The 18,745-nt window shown below is 37.1% G+C and overlaps 1 protein-coding gene and 1 long non-coding RNA gene across 4 annotated transcripts in view; one reads left to right on the top strand and one right to left on the bottom strand.

Moving 5' to 3' along the window:
- GMDS (GDP-mannose 4,6-dehydratase) overlaps positions 1-18,745 on the bottom strand; it is a 624,172-nt gene that overhangs the window by 550,978 nt on the left and 54,449 nt on the right. The gene's annotated exons all lie outside the window — the stretch shown is intronic.
- Positions 621-2,243, top strand: LOC109249484 (uncharacterized). Its single transcript, XR_002072602.2, has 2 exons — positions 621-1,118; positions 2,054-2,243. It is a non-coding gene; the product is annotated as an uncharacterized LOC109249484 (long non-coding RNA).

The raw sequence follows: 18,745 nt of genomic DNA, 5'->3' as shown, positions 1-18,745 counted from the left end.
ATTTCAGAATCACTGAACTCAATTCTTTCCTCTAAAACACTAGAAAACAATACTCACAAGTAATCTGCCCAGGAAAGCAGAGCAGTGAAGTCTCCAGGCCCCTTGCAGAGCTTCCAGTTTAGAAGGGACAAAAATAGCACTCTAATCCAGACCAATTAATAACTGACAAATTAACTACCTATACACTCAAGCTCTTTCTTTTCTCTTCAGGCTGACAGCTGGCCACATCCCTAGAAGAAACACATCCATTTCCATAGAAGAGGGAGGACTTAAAGTAAGGAGGTAATTTGGGTGCACAAGGGCTCCTGCACTGCACACAACTGGAATATGGATTTTATTATCTTCCGTAAATACTCAGAGCTCTCTCCTTAGACACATAGTCCAATTTAGTTAAATTCATCAATGGTCAAATAGAAGTGATTTTAGCTTTCCAACCAACCTCCTCCTTGAGTTCCAAAATAAAATGTTCCATTTTGATATGGATTGGGTTCATTACTGAGGTAGGAAAAGGTAGTTAGAGGTTTTAATTCCTATTCTTTGCAGTAGTGAGATATTTTCCAGGTAACCTCAATTCTAAAGAATTCGACAAATACTTATTATTCCCTCATCTACAATGACTGAGGTTCTTTACTTAGTGCTGCAGGGGTATCAAGATGAGTAAGCCTCAGTTGTCAAGGAGTTTAATGTCAATACTAAGATAAGCCAATAATTAAGGAACTGTAACATGCTGCAGAGGAATCAGAGGCAGCCAAGAGCACATCTGTTAAAGGAGGGATCAGGAAGCCTTCCTCCATACCTAATACTTGAGCTGGGTCATGATGAACAGTGGGAAAGCAACAGAGTGAGACCCAATGTAAGAGGACACCATTCCCACAAGCAATAATGTGGGTACACGAGAAAGGTGAAGCAGGGTAAAAGAACAGTCAATCATCCACTATGGCCAAACTTGTGATACACATAAGGGATAAAACTGTGATATCTGTGGAAAGGCTAGAATGCTAGGCTAAAGCATTTAGGTTAATTCACAGTATCAGCACAGAAGAAAATGGACCTCATATTGATAAAAACTTGTGGGGAAGACTGAATGCAGTACAATCAGTGAGACTGCAAAATTCCAGGTGAGAGTTAATAAAAAGGAAAAAGCAGGGGGTGGGGAAGGAACAGAAAACCATTCAAAAGGAACTGGTATTTTAGGCCTGGGTAACAGGGAGACAAATCAAGCTAATAACAACTGGGAGTTGAAGTTAATGGTGAGGAAGAGGCAGGGGTGGGGGGTGAGGGGAGATGCAGAAGTCAGGAGTGTAGATGTTTTTTTAACCTGTGTTGATTTTGAGATTTAGGGAGAACATCCAAGTAGAGATAGCAAACGGACAACAAGAAATGCAGGCTGATTTATGTTTGGAGGGTTAATTTTCCAATCCATAATGATGATTCCCAAATCTATATGATTTGTCAGAATCAACTGGGAAGCAAAGACCCCAGGCCTCACCTTAAAAATCCTAACTAAATAGATCTCCATGGGACCCAAGAATACACAGTATTTAGAAGCCAAGAATGCAGCCATTGCTCTACATGACTCTGCTCACTCTGCAGTTCATAATCTCCTGCTTTATAGTTCTGAATATACTTCCAGAACATACTTGGATGGCATTTACAGAATATGAAACTAGTACACCTCTCTGGAGGATTGGAAACATACTTTCACATCTGAAAATAATTATTTCTCAGTCTGTATCCCACTGGTTATAGGGAATGGCTTTGATATTCTACTACATAACTGATGGTTTAGGTCTACAAGTACCAACCACTACAACACAAAGATCAATTCTGCTCAAATTTTCTGTGACCAAGATAACTAATGGATTCCATGACTACCAGGTTAATGACACATATAGTAGTTCTCTCTTTAAATGATGGAACTCAGTGAGATGAAAGGATAACTTGCATAATCAAACATAAACCTTTTATAGATTTCAATAACTTTTCTTCATATTTCAACAGATTTCTTTCTCATCCTAAATCCTCTCAGTACTGCTATCTCCTTTCTCCTCAGGTTCAAGACAGAGGTGAGGTCACTAAGGTCACTCAGGAAGGCAACTCACCCAACTGAAAACATTCAACTTGCCACTTTTACTAAAAGTACAAATGTTTTTTTTTTTTTATTTTTATATTTTGTTCCTAAAAAAATAACCAGGAGGGAAGAAAAAAAGATCAAGTATGGAATGAAAATCTGATATTACAAGCCACAGGAATTTTTTTTTAATGTTTGTAATAAAAGACCAAACATAGTTTGTAATAGAGTAACACCAACCCAATTTATTGCCTGTTTTTTTCCCTTATGTTAAAAAAAAATACTAAAAGACAACCTTTTATACACTCATTATTGATAATTGTGCTGTCTTTACACAGCATTTCTTGTTTAATTCTTACAGTTGTCTTATTATGTAGGTAATCTCATTATCTTCATTCTACAGGGGGAGAAAGCCATGCTTAGACAAGTTAAGTTTCTGTTCAAGGTGTCACTTCTTATAAGGGGCACAGCTAGAATTCCCACCCAGTGCTTCCTGATGACAGTGTCCTCTTGGCCATTATCCTAAGGGCCTAACACAATACAAGAGAGAATGTAAAGGTAGAAGAAAACAGCTTATTTTTGAAATGCTCTATACAGGACTTTTTTCTGGATCCTGTCTGTGATCAAATTACCTCACTTTCCCTTACACAGCATATATATGTGTCTTCTCACACACCAGACTGAGCTCTCTCAGGAAGGAAAACAAGTGTCATTCACCCTGACACTGCCTGACAAAGAAAGTTCTTAACAGCGTTATTGAATGAACATGACCAAGTAATTTGCTACGTCTTTACCACTGGCTCTCACAGCCAATGTTCCCATAGCCCTAGTGGACTGAAATCAATGGCTGTCCATTCCAAACCAATCCAAAAGTTCTTTCCTTTTGGTATGGGTTTGTTTTTGTTATTAATTTTGAAATACTTTTGAACACTGGGATCTCTGAAACTACTAGGTCTCTAGAACTGCTATGGAGAATGGAACTTGCTTACAGCTTTAACAGTTAGAAACTCTCCCAAAATAAAACTTGTCTTCAAGTATGAAAAAAAGGAAGGAAGGGGGCTAGAAATTTATGGCAACATTCTGATTAACAGAATCATTGAGGGATGTTGCTGGCTTAGGGGATGGAGACCAGGAATGCTGGCAGTACTGCAATACCTGGAACAGTCCTACAGCCAAAGACTGTCCTTCCCTCTCAGTTTTCAAAAGTCCTGCTGGGTATTCCTGTGCATTTAAAAACAACAACAACAACAACAACAACAACAACAACAACAACAAACCTGTTTTCTAATTATCTGAGCACAGATCCTAACTACGTTTTTACACAGACACAAAGTATGTATTAAAGAGTATGTGTTAAGGAAAACTGCTATTTTATTCCAAATTTACCCAAATTGGTCTATTTCAAAAAACAAGGATACCAACAGCATGGCCGCTAGTGTTGCAGAGGTGCCACTGCCCTTCACTGGTGTCACAGTTTGGATTTGCAGCCATCACATCTGGGATTCGAGCTGAGGTGCACACATCTGAGTGCTTCACCAAATGTTCTGATGCAACAGCATCTACACCTTTATATACAGAAACACAAATTCTCCTTACAAATTACTTTCTCTTTTTAGCTGCACTAAAAACAGTATATAGATTTTTTTTTTTAATGTGTGGTAGTTAAGATGTGTTAACCATGAATTTCATTTTAAGACTGTAAAAGCACCAAACTCACAGGCAACAGCCACATCGATCCCTGAAACAGTGAAAGCTTAGTGAAAGTGCTTTTTAAAAAATGACATATAAATATTACCTGTCTTTCTCAATTCAACATGATGCAAGTCAAGCTAGGTAGTTCCCAAACCTCAGGAAATCCTGACTTAATCTCAGCTTTGTCAGCAGTTTGGACTACGTGTATATGAGGAGAGGCACCAATTGATCAAGGCAGTTTTGTATTCTATACTTAAGTTCTTTTCATATCAAAGCTAAATTTTTAAATTTATTGTCATTTCTGAAGCAACATACACAGTAAAACTAATTAAAAAGAATTTAGAATTTTAAAGCAGGAGGAAGGGTATTAAAATACAATGCAAAAATTTTTGAAAGCTTATAAAGAAATATGAAAAATAAAGTTAGGGGAAATATGCTTCACAATTCTTAAAGGTCTATTCCTCCTGGGATACATATATACAGTTGTTTAAACCCAATAAATAAATATATCTAAAAGGATTATAACACTAAATGATATCTTTAAGCATTTTCTACCAATTTTACTTCCTTACTTATCAATCAACTTGCTTTACACACTTCTAATTTATCATTATGACAAAAAAGATTCCACTTTTATACCAAGCCACCAGCATAAATAAAAAATAAGTAGGATTAAAAAGTTCTACACACACATGGGGCGCCTGGGTGGCTCAGTCGGTTAAGCATCTGACTTCAGCTCAGGTCATGATCTTGCAACTTTGGAGTTCCAGCCCCGTGTCGGGTCTGTGCTGACAGCTCGGAGCCTGGAGCCTGCTTCAGATTCTGTTTCTCCCTCTGTCTCTGTCCCTCCCCTGCTTGTGCTCTGTCTCTCTCTCAAAAATAAATAAACATTAAAAAAAAAAAAAAAGTGCTATACACACATACACACACACACACACACACGCTTTTTTTTTGTTTGTTTTATTTTCCTAATCATGGGGGAGGAGGAAACATACATGCAGCTTCCTCTATACCGTTCACATACATTGATAGTTTTATTATTTTTTTATTTTTTTCTCTTACAGTGAAAGTATTTACTTGTAATTAACATAATTAATAATTTGATTTAAACTATTTCACATATCATTGTCCCCCAAACAACAATAGTTTAAAAAATAAGTCTATTGAGTGCAGTATAAGATTTCTTTGGGGGTTATTTGGTCTTTTTGTTTCATTGATAGTTTTTTTAAACCACATCAATTTCTTTAACAAAAACTAATATCCTAACAAAGATGGCATTGTTTAAGATTCTTGATTACCACACAGCTAACCGTGTATACAAGGGGGAAAATTAGTATTTTTATTATTAGTTAATAGAACATATTTATTAGTCAACAGAACATATATCAAGACTTTCAGACACCGTAACACTGCCTCTGAGCAGTTAGAGTAGAGCAGTGTTAAATAAATGCTATTCTGCTTTTTTTAAAAAGTGTCTTTGGAATTATCAGCCTTCACTAAAATGACACAAAAACATGCTTAATAATATCAATAAAAATTCTGGTTTTCTTTCTGAGATAATTACACTTACATGAAATTAACAACAACAAATAAAATCACGGTAGTTTTAATACAAGTTTTTTAAAAACCTTTTTTATCTTTTCTCCAGCAAAAGTTGTAACCAGAATTAACACAAAGAAAAAAAAAAAAACCCTGTTCTGAATTTCACCTTTTCCCTTTTCGAATTTTATAATAAAAGTGATAGTCCTAATGACTGTCCAAAAATTCTCAAGTAAAAGACCTAGATAAACAGAAAACAGAAAATTTTTAAACAAGTGTTTTATGCTCTCATATGCCTTAAACTTATCAGAAAAAAAGGCATAACTCCAGGAAATCTGTGATTAAAAAATAAAGAGAACCAAAATTAAGATGTGTCTCGGTCTGCCAAAAAGGCAGAATCCCAAGGGTTAATTTTATTTTAATTTTATTATACATACATTCTAAAATAAAGCAAATATTCTGGCATTTTAAATCTTTTTTTGTCTATTCTGGTAGGAACCTACATAGCAACCTTTCTTATCATGTAACAAAATTGGTTTCTTTAATTCCTCTTGGGCAATAATAAGTCCACAAAAACTATGTGTTGATTTTTTAGGTATTGTATCTCTTCATTTTTCTAAAGAATGCAAGCATAAAATAAGACAATATAAACCAGGCTAACAGTTTAAATTTCAAAAGTGAAATTTAACAACATATCTATTAATTAGTGACTTAATAACATAACTTTTAAATTTTTTTTGCAACTGTGGAAAGTATATGTCAAAATAAACAGATAAATAAATTATCATAACATTCTAAGATGACAATTTACGGACACTCACTTCTGCCAAAAAAAAAATAATGTTCAAGTTTTCTATATATTTAGCAAAACATAGTGTTTGGGTCCAAAACTTGTAAATCCTAGTCAGTGACACAATTCAAAAAGGCAAACTTCTGTTTTAACATTCTAAGACTATGTGAAAAAAGTCAATGCTCACAATGGTTTTTGTTAAAAGTGGAAAGCAACTGCAAAACTTAAGTATAATTATCCAGGACTAAGAAGTGCAGATGCTATATACTTGAGCCACCTGGTGGTTTATTTCCCTCACTGCATGAATAAACACCTTGTGCTATGAACAAACTTTGAATTGGATACTACATATTTTACTTTTGATACCAGGACCAAAAAGAATTTACACTTACCAAAATTTAGTAACAGTGTAGGTCACAAGGCACAACTCCACTCAGAAGCACTTAAAAAAAATTCACAGGGCTAAGCACGGAATCCACACCTGAAAATTTATCATAGTGGGCCTCTATTAATTGTTCTTATGTCTTTTCAACAGTGTTTGATGCCTACACTAAGTGTTGAATCCAAAATAAATTCACAGTACCTGTAGATCACACAGCAGGCTTGCCTGTGGTTTATTTACCTCTTGCCCAGGTCTGGGCAATTCAGAATAGCAAACTTAACTTCTAACAGGGCACTGTCTTAACTGTCAGCAAGGTGGCAATAGGTGCTCAGAGACATCATTTAAAAATCAGAGAAAAAAGTTAAACAAGGTATACTCTGTCAACAAGAGGAAAGTTGCAGAATGCCAATCTTTATGACTCTGTTTGACATCAAATTGTGACAACCAAAAGAATTCCCAAGGAGACTCTTATGGTGCTCAAATTTTTATAAAATCAGATTATGTCCAAAGTATACCTTTATCTTAAAATAGCCTAGCAGCTAGAGTACATTAGACAATAGCCATGACAATCCTAATGATGAGAATTATCTAAAACTTGACTCTAAATGGATATCTACCAAAACAAACAAACAAACAGACAGACAGACAAAAACAGTGACAATTTGAGACTTTTAATTAAGTGAATGGGATCAATGAGGTGAACTGGGTATAGCAGCAGTCCCACACCCCTCTTTGGAGAGACAACTTCCTCACTCTTTCAGTGGTCTTTTCAATGGAGAACCAATAAAACTCAGCTATTAGCAAACTCACACACACATTATAACCACTACTCTCCATTACTGATTTTACTGGGAGGTGCACTATGCACAGCTGCACCCTCACGTCAGCGTGCTCTGTGCTTCTGAATCATCTCTGTGATTCAAGGCCATACAACTTGCCCAGTGGAAACACTGAATGGATAGGAAGCTCTCAAGATGGCTCTATTCATCTTCCAGCCCAGGTTCTTGGTGGAGGCAAGGCTTCTATTAAAAGACTAGTTTCCTGAGGAAGGTAGATAGTTTTAGGAAAAGACCATTTGGCTGGAAGGCAGATGCTCTTTTGCCAGCTGTTTCTCCAGCTCCCTGTGTGGTCTTGAGTTAAGTTGCTAAACCTGACCACGTCAATGGGCACGTCTATAAAAATGACTATGTTTCCAGCAAAAAGGCCTCCCTGTTTCTGTACCATTTGCCTTCGTGGGCAAGCACCACAGCTTGAGAAACTCAGGCCCTGCTGTGAGCACATCAAAAAGTGAGACATGCTCAGGACACTGTCATAGGACATTTTCCTCAGTGCCAATCAAAGGGTCTCCTTTCCTTGAAATCCTCTAACAATATGGCTTTAATTTTCAAAACTTCCTACTTCTAGGTGCTACTATGAAATAAACAGCATTGTGAGAAAAACAATGGCACCTTTGATAAAAGGGTCTGCAACAAGGCAGGGATGGCAAAGGAAAAATGCTCCCTAAAGAAATAATCCTACTCTTCATCGCTTCTTGGTCTGCAGGGCTCAAAGGCAGATTTGTTTTGGTCTTTCATTCACTTCCTCAAGAACTCATTATTAAGAAACAACAAGGGTATCAGTGGAAAGACATGAGCTTTAGAGTCAGAAGTTCTGGGCTCAAACCTCAGCTGTCATCCACCATTGGGGAGACACCAATCATTCTTGTCCCCCCCCACCTATACCAAGGAAATAATGTCTATCACCGCACAGGCTCATCACTCCATAGCAAGTATGTGGAGTTTAAACAGCCACCAGAAGCTGAGCTTGAGACTAGCTGATAAAAGAAGGAACCAAGAATGCAGAACTTGCACCAAGTGCTGGAGGGTTAATTTCCTTGACCATGATGAGAAATCTGGATTCATACATATATTTGTAATGTATACATGTACAAATATATGTAATTCCTAAGGGATTGTATGTTTCCTGGAAAGGGGGCTGTCTTGTTAACAGGTGTCTCATCACTGCCTGCCTCATGACAGGAAAAAATAGTTGTTAGGAAGTGAAATAAATATATCCAAAATTCCCAGAGATGCTTTGAGGGCCTTGCTATTAACTAATACACTTTGTTTCTCCTTCAGTGACACAGCTGTCAATCTGTGTATTTTTCTTTTCTACAATATGAAAGCATGCTAGGACTCTTCAAGGACTAGAAGGTCCAAGGTTACATCAATTTTTAATCAGGCCCCAGAAATCACTGGATTGGAAACATAAAGAATGAGGGAAGTGAGCAAGGAAGACACATGGAGCTACAAATAAAATTTTATTTTAGGGGTGCCTAGGTGGCTCAGTTAGGCATCCGACTCTTGGTTTCGGCTCAGGTCATGATCTCCCAGTTTCGTGAGTTCAGGCCCCATGTCAGTCTCTGTGCTAGCAGAAGGATTCTCTCCCTTGCTCCCTGTCCCTCCCCCACTCACACTGTCTCTGTCTCTCTCAAAATAAATAAATAAACTTAAAAAAAATTTTATATTATTTTACTGATACAAGGTATTTTACAGAATCAGAAAACTATGATTGACCTTGTGAAAGTGGAAAATACTAGAACTGTTATAACTCTGTACCACAGCAGAATAACTTCTATACCACATTAGACTTTTCATCAAGTTTAAGAAAAACTAAGCATTGTGTACTTTTTGTTGTCCGAAATACAAACAACAGAAAAAACTAGCAGACTAGTAAAATTCTACTAGTCTATATGATGCCTCTAGCCCATCCCTAAGACCACTCCCAGTTAGAATGGGAAGACACAGAAAAGAGCCACTCATCAAGCTGATAATTCAGGTGAGGCAAACATTTGCCACTGCTACCCTAGGGAAAGAATAAAAGATCCTACCTATTTCATAAAGTTAAATCTCTAATTTCTAACAATCTATTCATTTGAGAGTTAACTGGAATATTTTAAATATTCAGAAATGTAATTTGAAAATGCAACTTCCTATAACATATAAAAGACTTCATAATCCAATATTGTTTATTTATTTAGATTTATAAATATTTAGATTTAAATTAATCTAAATATTTTTTTAAATTTTTTTAATGTTCATTTTTGAGAGAGAGAGAGAGAGAGAGAGAGAGAGAGACAGAGCACAAGCCAGGGAAAGACAGACAGAGAGGGAGACATAGAATCCGAAGCAGGCTCCAGACTCCAAGCTGTCAGCACAGAGCCCGATGTGGAGCTCAAACTCACAAGCTATGAGATCATGACTTGAGTTGAAGTCAGATGCTTAAGTGACTAAGCCACCCAGGTGCCCCTAAATATTTAGATTAAATATTTAATTCAATTTACTTTGTGTTTTTAACTTTCATATCCACAATATATGGTGTTATGTATTTAATAATTGAGATTTTCCTAAAACCCATTAAATAAAAAAATGCCAGTTTTATGGATGGAAATAAAAATTAAGTATTATGCTGAAATCTCTCTATTAGAGAACTTACTGGGAGCCCAAAATAAATTAACTCCCTGACACAACAACTCACAAGCAGCTAGCGATCTTTTATAAAATGTAAATCAGATATCATTCCATTGGCTTCCATTTCAACTGGAATATAAGGTACAGTTGACACTATGGCCTACAAAATCCAACCCAATCCATCCTCTACTTACTTCCTGCCTGGCTCCCCTCTCTCCCTCCCTTCTACCTGCTCTACTCACTGCCCCCTCCCTAACACCTCCTCCAGGCTGCTGGCTCCTTCTCTCCATTTTCAGTTCCTGTGATAGCTCCTCAAAAGGTCTTATCCAACAAACTAATGCAGTACCCCAGCCACAAACCCAATTTACTTTCTATTCCTATAATTCTTTTCATGGTATTTATCATTTGGGGAAATTGCCTTCATTTATTTCAGTCTCCTTCATTCAAGTATAAACTCCTTAACAACAGGACTCTTATTTGCCTGTTAACTACTTTTTAGCAGTACCTAGAAATAGTACAGAGCAGATTCAGGAAATATTTGTGGGAAAAAAAAAAGTGGACAGTCTGAGAATTAAGGAGTTCCAAAAGATTGAAGGGTAAAAAAAATCCCAAACTATATAATAAATGATATTCCAACTCACAGCAGATTAGAAATATTACGCACTTGAACGCTATATATATGAATGTTGTCATTTGGAAACCTTATTGTAAGTACAAATAGTACTAGTATGCATTCATTCATTTATTAAACAAATATTTATTGCACACCCACCATGTGTCAGACAGTATTCCAGGCAGTAGGGATCCCAGCAGGAAACATCAACAAAGTCCCTAAACTTAGAAAGTTTAACACACTTAATTAACAAAGAAGATGGACAATCAACAAATGCACATGTCAGGTAATGAAAAGTAGTAGAGAGAAAAATAAAGCAAAGTAAAGGAAATAAGAAGGAGGGTACTGATACTTAAAATACAATTCAGGCATGATCTGAAGATGACACTAAGGAAGAGAGAGAACAAACCATTTGGCTATCTGAGGTAGAATGACCCAGCAAGTGAGGAAAGGAAGTGCAAAGGCCCTGAGCTGAGGATGTACACAATGTATGCAAAGAACAGCAAGGAGGCCAGTGTGGCTGAGGCCTGCAGGGGAAAAGTAGTAGAAAATGAGGTCAAAGAAGTAGCAGGAACTATTTCCTGAAAGGCTTTAGCAGACCACAGTAAGGCCTTTGGCTTTTTCTGAGTAAGATTAGAAGCCACTGGAGGGTTTTGGAACGAGGATGACATGACCTGACTTAAAGAGTCACTGATCACTATACTGAAGACAGTATAAAGAGCAAGGGTAGAAGCAGGGAGCCCAGTAAGGAATAGAAGTAAGCAGAAGAAGTGAGGGTCGTTGCCATGGACTAAGGGCTTAGGACATACAACACTTATTTTAATGACTCAGAAAGTTTTTTCTAAAAACAAAAGCTATTTTCCAAATAACCAAGATTTCTAGGAGTCTAACCTCTAAATAAACAGATTAGGCTATCAATGTGTATTAAACTCAACAATAAACATTCTTAGATACACAATACAAACATTAACCATAAGAAAACTGAGTGGCTAATTAATATCAAACAAAGTCAAATTCAAAACAAGGAATATTACCAGGAATAAAGACAGATATTTCAAAATGATGAGCAGACGACTTCATAAAAAAAAATCACAATCTTTCTTAAAGGAGTATGAACCCAATGACAGGGCTTCAAATACACTAAGAAAAAAAAGATGCATGAATTCATGTAAGACCTAAATATAACAAAGTAGGAATAGGAACAGCCTCTCAGAGGTCCCTGTAGTTTGTCTGTCAATATAGCTTACTTGGGGTAAGAACACCAGATCTGGAGGAACCCAGAGGCACAGGCTACTACTTATTATATTCTAAGCTGGGGAGGAACCACTTTAGGGCTCAAAGGCCTGCAGCCCTATTAAAATTCTATGAGGCTCAACAGTTACATACTTCTGTGTTCTATGTGCCTAGCTTGTTCTCAGGGCAGTGGCAGGCCTGCCCGTGGCACACCACAGCATACCGAATTAAAGCTGGACAAATTATTAAATGAATGAACATAATAGCAAGTGCCTAAAATCTTGAAACTAAATTTTATATTGAGCCATACAAAACCATTGAAAATGGTTGAATATTGGTAATTTCATATGGCTTAACCCAGTTTATTGAAAAGGCAACAAAAATCATCTCAATTGGTGGCAATTTCATTTTTAACTGTAAATATTCAGCCCAACTTTTGGTGTAACAATTTAGAGTACTGACCTCACATAACTATTCCTCAGGAGATGTTCTTAGCTTCCTGTGGTCTCTGTGTTGGATCCAAGCTCTTTTTTGTTTGTTCTTTAACTGTCAGGTCAACCCTTTGTGCAGATGTTCAATGTTGTAATGAGAAAAATATCAGACTAGTACAGAAAACATATAAGTATTCGAAGTATGAAAAAGATGTAACTTTTTCAAACTATTAAACCTTATACAGTAGTTTTAGAGGGAGGGGAAACCTTAAAATAAGCAGTATTTGTTTGCATTAACTCAATAGCTACTACAGGGTATTTTCCAGTGCTATTTATATCAGCCATTATTATTGTTGTTAATTAACATAACTTATAATAGATAATCACATTATGGCAAAATGGGAGTTGCACCTTGCTGGCTCTGGGTAACTATTGCCATATTCTCAGTTTCTCTCTTTTTGACAGATACAATTTTCTCTGACACTGGTGTGCTTGAATGTCTGATTTCAACTCAAATGTTTGTTTGACTACCTCATAATTCTCTCTGTGCCCTTTGGCTGGAAGGAGGGGCCTGGTTGTACACATGGGAATGGAGTTAACTGATGAAAACCAGGTAAGGTGGGAACAGTCATGATAGCCTACAGGCTCAGAGACTAGACTTGTGACCTACATCCTGGCAAAGACAGGGAGGCCCAGAAGGAGCTATTGAATTTAACATGGCGCCAAGTTTGGTGTGGTTTATCTCAATACCATGTATGACTTCTAACATGAAATTCCTCTTACTCTAATAAAGATGAACTGTGCCTTTGGTTCTGGACCTTAGTAGATAGAATGGTTGGAGCAGCAGGGGAAATAAAGGTCTCCCAGATCATGTGCACAGTCCTAAAGCCTTTTTACACTTGACAAGTTCTGCAGAAAGTGAGCCTGAGTCAAGTAGCAAAGGCACTTTGATAGAGGCTATGCACCCCCTTTTGCCATGAGTATTCTGCTGTATTTTCATTTGAAAGGTTTCTAAGAACTTTTCTTGGTGTGTCTTGAATGGTTCATACTTGTTAACTTTATAGGAATGTGTGTTCATAGGAAGCCTGTTAATCAAATTGCCAACATAAATTACTTTTCCTCATTTTTGAAGGCTTGTCCAATTAATAAAAGGCTGATGCGTATGTATTGAAATTATTTGAGGCCACTGAGGGGCTGGAGGGAGTTACATTTAATGATTCAATATAGTCTTTCCTGCCACTTTGAGAACATTTATTCAATTTTGAAATGAATAATGATGGTAAAATTGGAAAAGAATATGTAAGAAAAGAAATTTATGAAAAACAATTCCCCAATTTAAAAATAATACTGCCTTCCCTGTCAGGCTTTGCTGCCAGCTGTTATTTAAACTTGTGTGCTCCTGCCCAGTGCAAGTCAGCAGCAGAAAGTCCTATATTAGCAGGAAACCAGGGCATTTATGATTGAGTTCCTGTTATTGACTTGTTCTTAGACAAAATGCCAAGTTTCTTTAGACACAGTACAGTAGGCCCACTGTGGAAGCCCTGGGTGAATGCTATTGTGACATTTAGACTGCAATTTTTGTTTTATGTGTCAATATTTTTTTAATGACTTTAAAAATGCTCCTACAATGTTTTCGGTAATGATTTGGAGAAAGTGTTTGACTTTAAAATGAATTTTTTGTATCTTTAAAATAGCATCTTATTGGTATACTAAAGAAATATAAGTAGTTTAGGTTGATCCCAATGATTCTGCTATGTTTTTCTTCCTACATGGTGCATTTTGATAAAAAACACTGTAGTAGCCCTTTTAGGTAGAAGGTGGTAGTCTAGAAAGCTGAGAGGGTGGGTAAGGGAAATATCTTCATATTAGTAGGAGAAAAGGAAATCTTTAAATGATTACATAATATCTTAGGAAAACAAATTCATTTTGTAAGAACAAAAATTATTGGTAAGATAAAATTAGTGTGAACCAACATAAATCAATCAGCATTTAACATTTTTCTTAAAGGAGGAGGGTGAGGGTGTAATTTCCCTTGAGATGAAGTTGAAGTATTTCTGAACAACTTGATTTTCAAACTTCCTTAATTTGGATGCCTGCATTCTGAAAGAAAGGTTTTTCAGGAAATGATAAAACCAGTACCTTAGATTGTCTGTGTTCTGATAGGCCAATCCTTCCCAGCGTTTCTCTAAGCATACTTCACGTATTAAGTTCCTATCACTATAGCTGTAGACTGGCCTGTAACAAAGGTCATTTTCCTATCATCTTTATGTTAGTCTTTCTGCCAGTTCAGGTAATTGATGGTTTGGGATCAGGTTAGAAACCAGAAATCATCATATAATCTATCTCATTCTACTACTGCCAAAATGTGGTAAACTACTTAGACCACTCTACAACTCTTCTTTGGCTCATGCTCACGTCAGGTGCTGTCAACAGCCAACAGTCACCTATCTCCTACATAATTAATACAAGGCCTAAAGCTATCATGACTATTTGTTTCAATGACAAAAAAACAATCTACAGTATATGTGCTTTGACAAAGAGCTTTTTTTAATACTGACATTTTTTATGTGTAAAATTTTACAAAGGAAAACAGTAATGACTATTATGTACTGACCTTTTACTATGTGGCAGGTATTATTCTAAGTATTTTAACATACTTTTTCTCATTTAATTCTCCCACTGATCTCCAAGATGGATGATGATCATTTTACAAATAAGGAAATTGAAGATACAGCAAACCTTAGCCAAAGTCACTCTGATAAAAAGTGGCAGAGCTGAAGCAACCGATTTGGAGTTAAATGGTTGACGGTGTAAAACACTGTATTGTTGGGGTACCTGGTGGCTCAGTCAGTTGAGTGTCCATGTCTTGAGTTCAGCTCAGGTAATGATCCCAGGGTCATAGGATCAAGCCCTATGTGGGGCTCCATGCTGAGCCTGCTTGGGACTCTCTCTCCTTCTCTCTGCCCCTCCCTCAAGTCCCCCTAACATGCTCTCTCTTCAACAAATGGTGTTGGGAAAACTGGATGGCGATATGCAAAAGAATGAAACTTGGACTACTTTCTTACACCATACACAAAAATAAATTCAAAATAGATGGAAGATCTAAATGTGAAACAGGAAACCATCAAAATACAGGAGAACACAGGCAGCAACCCTTTTGACCTAGGCCAGAGCAACTTTTTACTAGACATGTCACTGAAGGCAAGGGAAACAAAAGCAAACATGAACTATTGGGATCTTATCAAGATAGAAAGCTCTACACAGCAAAGGAAAGAACTGACAAAACTAAAAGGCAGCCTACAAATGGGAGAAGATATTCGCAAATGACATATCAGATAAAGGGTTAGTATCCAAAATCTGTAAAGAACTTACCAAACTCAACACCCAAAAAACAAATAACCCAATTAAGAAACAGATAGAAGACATGAATAGATACTTTTCCAAAGACATCCAGATGGCTAACAGACACATGAAAAGATGCTCAACATCACTCATCATCAGGGAAATACAAACCAAAACTGCAAAGAGAAACTACCTCACATCTGTCAGAATGGCTAAAATTAACAACACAAGAAACAACAAGTGTTGCTTAGGATGCAGAGAAAGGGGAACCATCTTGTACTGTTGGTGGGAATGCAAACTGGTATAACCACTCTGGAGAACTGTATGGAGATTTCTCAAGAAACTAAAAATAAAACTACACTACAATCTGGCAATTACACTATTAAATATTTACCCAAAGGATACAAAAATACAGATTCAAAGGGGTACATGCACCTCAATGTTCATAGCAGCATTATCAACAATAGCCAAACTAAGGAAAGAGTGCTAATGTCCACTGACTTATGAATGGATAAAGAAGAAGTAGTATACAGATACGATGGAATATTACTTATCTATCAAAAAGAATGAAATCTTGTCATTTGCAATGATGCAGATGAAGCTAGAATGTGTTATCCTATGAGAGATAAGTCAGTCAGAAAGACAAATACCATATGATTTCACTCATACGTGGAATTCAAGAAACAAAACAGATGAACATATGGGGAGGGGGAGAGAAGAGAGGGAAACAAACCACAAGAGACTTGTAATGACAGAGAACAAACTATGGGTTGACAGAGGGAGATGGGTGGGAGACAGGCTAGATAGGTAATAGGTACTAAGAAGGGTACTTGTTGTGAAGATCACCGGGTGTTGTATGTAAGTGATGAATCACTGAATTCTATTCCTGAAACCAATTATTGCACTGTATGTTAACTAACTAAAATTTAAATTAAAATTTAAAAATAAATAAATAACAAAAGATTAAAACAGGGGCACCTAGGTAGCTAAGTTGGTTAAGTGTCCAACTCTTGATTTCAACTCAGGTCATGATCTCATGGTTCATGGGTTCGAGCCCTGCCTTGGGCTCTGCACTGACAGCACGGAGCCCGCTTGAGATTCTCCGTCTCCTTTTCTCTCTGTGCTCGCTCATTTTCTCTCTCTCTCTCTCTCTCTCTCAAAAATAAATAAATAAACACTTTAATAAATAAATAAATCACTATATTGTTCTTCCTCAGCCTAAGTCACCATTAGTTGCATATAAAATGCCCTCATTGAAAAGTTCACCTCCTAAAGTCTAATCCTATAGCAAATTCCATACATCCTGACTCTAAAATATACAGACCTACCTTGTTTTACTGTGCTTCACTTTTATTGCCTTCACAGACATTGAATTTTTTACAACTTGAAGGTTTGTGGCAACCCTGCATTGAGCAAGTCTGCATTGTGCAAGCCAATGCACCATTTTCCCAATAGCATTTGTTCACTTCCTGTCTCTAGATCACATTTTGGTAATCCTTGCAATATTTCAAACTTTTTCAATAGTCTTATATTTATTATGGTGATCTATGATTAGTGGTCTTTGATGTTGTGCTGTAATTGTTTTGAGGCACCATGAACCTTCCCCACATAAGAAGATGAACTTACGAAATAAATGTATGTGTTCTGGCTGCTCCACTGACCGGCCATTACATTACTCTCCCTCTCCTCAGGCCTCCTTATTCCCTGGGACACAACAATATTGTAATTAGTCCAATTAATAACCCTACATGGTCTCTTAAGTATTCAAGTGAAAGGAAGAGTCACATGTCTCTCATTTTATATCCAAAGCTAGAAATGATTAAGCTTAGTAAGGAAGGCATGTCAAGAGCCAAAAACAGGCCAAAAGCTAGGCCTCTTGCACTGAAGAGCCAAGCTGTGAAAGCAAGGGAAAAGTTCTTGAAGGACATTAAAAGTGTTACTCCAGTGATTACACAAATGATAAGAAAGCAAAACAGCCTTACTGCTGATATGGAGAAAGTTTTAACAGTCTGGATAGAAGATCAAACCAGAATCCAGAGAAGACCCCAACTCTCTTTAATTCCATGATGACTGAGAGAGATGAGGAAGCTACAGAAGAAAAGTGTGAGACTAGCAAGATTGGATCATGAGGTTTAAGAAGCCACAAAAATGCAAGATGCAGAAGCAAGTACTGATGTAGAAGCTGCAGCAAGTTATCCAAAAGAACTAGCAAAGCTCATTAAGAAGGTGGCTACACACTAAAGAACAGATTTTCAATACAGATGAAACAGCCTTCTATTGGAAGAAAATGCCATCTAGGACTCTCACAGCTAGAGAGGAAAAGGCAATGCCTGACCTCAAAACTCCAAAGAACAAGCTGACTGTCTTGTTAGGGGTTTATAATACAGCTAGTAACTTAAAATTGAACCCAATACTCATTTACCATTACTAAAATCCCAGGGCCCTTAAAAAGTATGCTGAATCTATTCTGCACGTGCTCTCTAAATAAAATAACAAAGGCTGGATGACTGCACATCTGTTGACAACATGATTTACTGAATAGTTTAAGACCACTATTGAGACCTACTGCTCAGAAAAAAAAGATTTCTTTCAAAATACTATTGCTCATTGACAATGCACCTGGCCACTCAAGAGCTCTGATGGAGATGTACAGCGTGATTAATGTTGTCTTCATCCCTGCTAATACAACACTCATTCTGTAGCCCTGGATAAGGGAGTCATTTCAACTTTCAAGTCTTATTATTAAAGAAATACACTCTTGGGGCGCCTGGGTGGCTCAGTCGGTTAAACCTCTGACTTCAGCTCAGGTCATGATCTCACAATTCGTGGGTTCAAGCCCCGTGTCGGGCTCTGTGCTTACAGCTCAGAGCCTGGAGCCTGCTTCGGATTCTGTGTCTCCCTCGCTCTCTGCCCCTCTCCCGTTCATTCTCTCTCTCTTTCTCTCTTTGTCTCTCAAAAATAAATAAAGCATTTAAAAAAAACAGAAAGAAATACATTCTGTGAGGCTGTAGCTGCCATAGACAGTGATTTTTCTGATGGGTCTGGGCAAAATAAATCGAAAATATTCTGTACAGGAATCACCATTCTAGATGCCATTAAGCATATTCATGAATCATGGGAAAAGGTCAAAATATCAACATGAATAGGACTTTAGAAGAAGTTGATTTCAACCCTCATAAATGACTTTGAAGGGTTGAAGACTT

Source organism: Panthera pardus, unplaced genomic scaffold (genome assembly GCF_024362965.1).
Source record: "Panthera pardus isolate Hobbes unplaced genomic scaffold, ASM2436296v1 HiC_scaffold_17, whole genome shotgun sequence".
NCBI lineage: Eukaryota > Metazoa > Chordata > Mammalia > Carnivora > Felidae > Panthera > Panthera pardus.
This window is presented reverse-complemented; position numbering and strand designations above follow the sequence as displayed.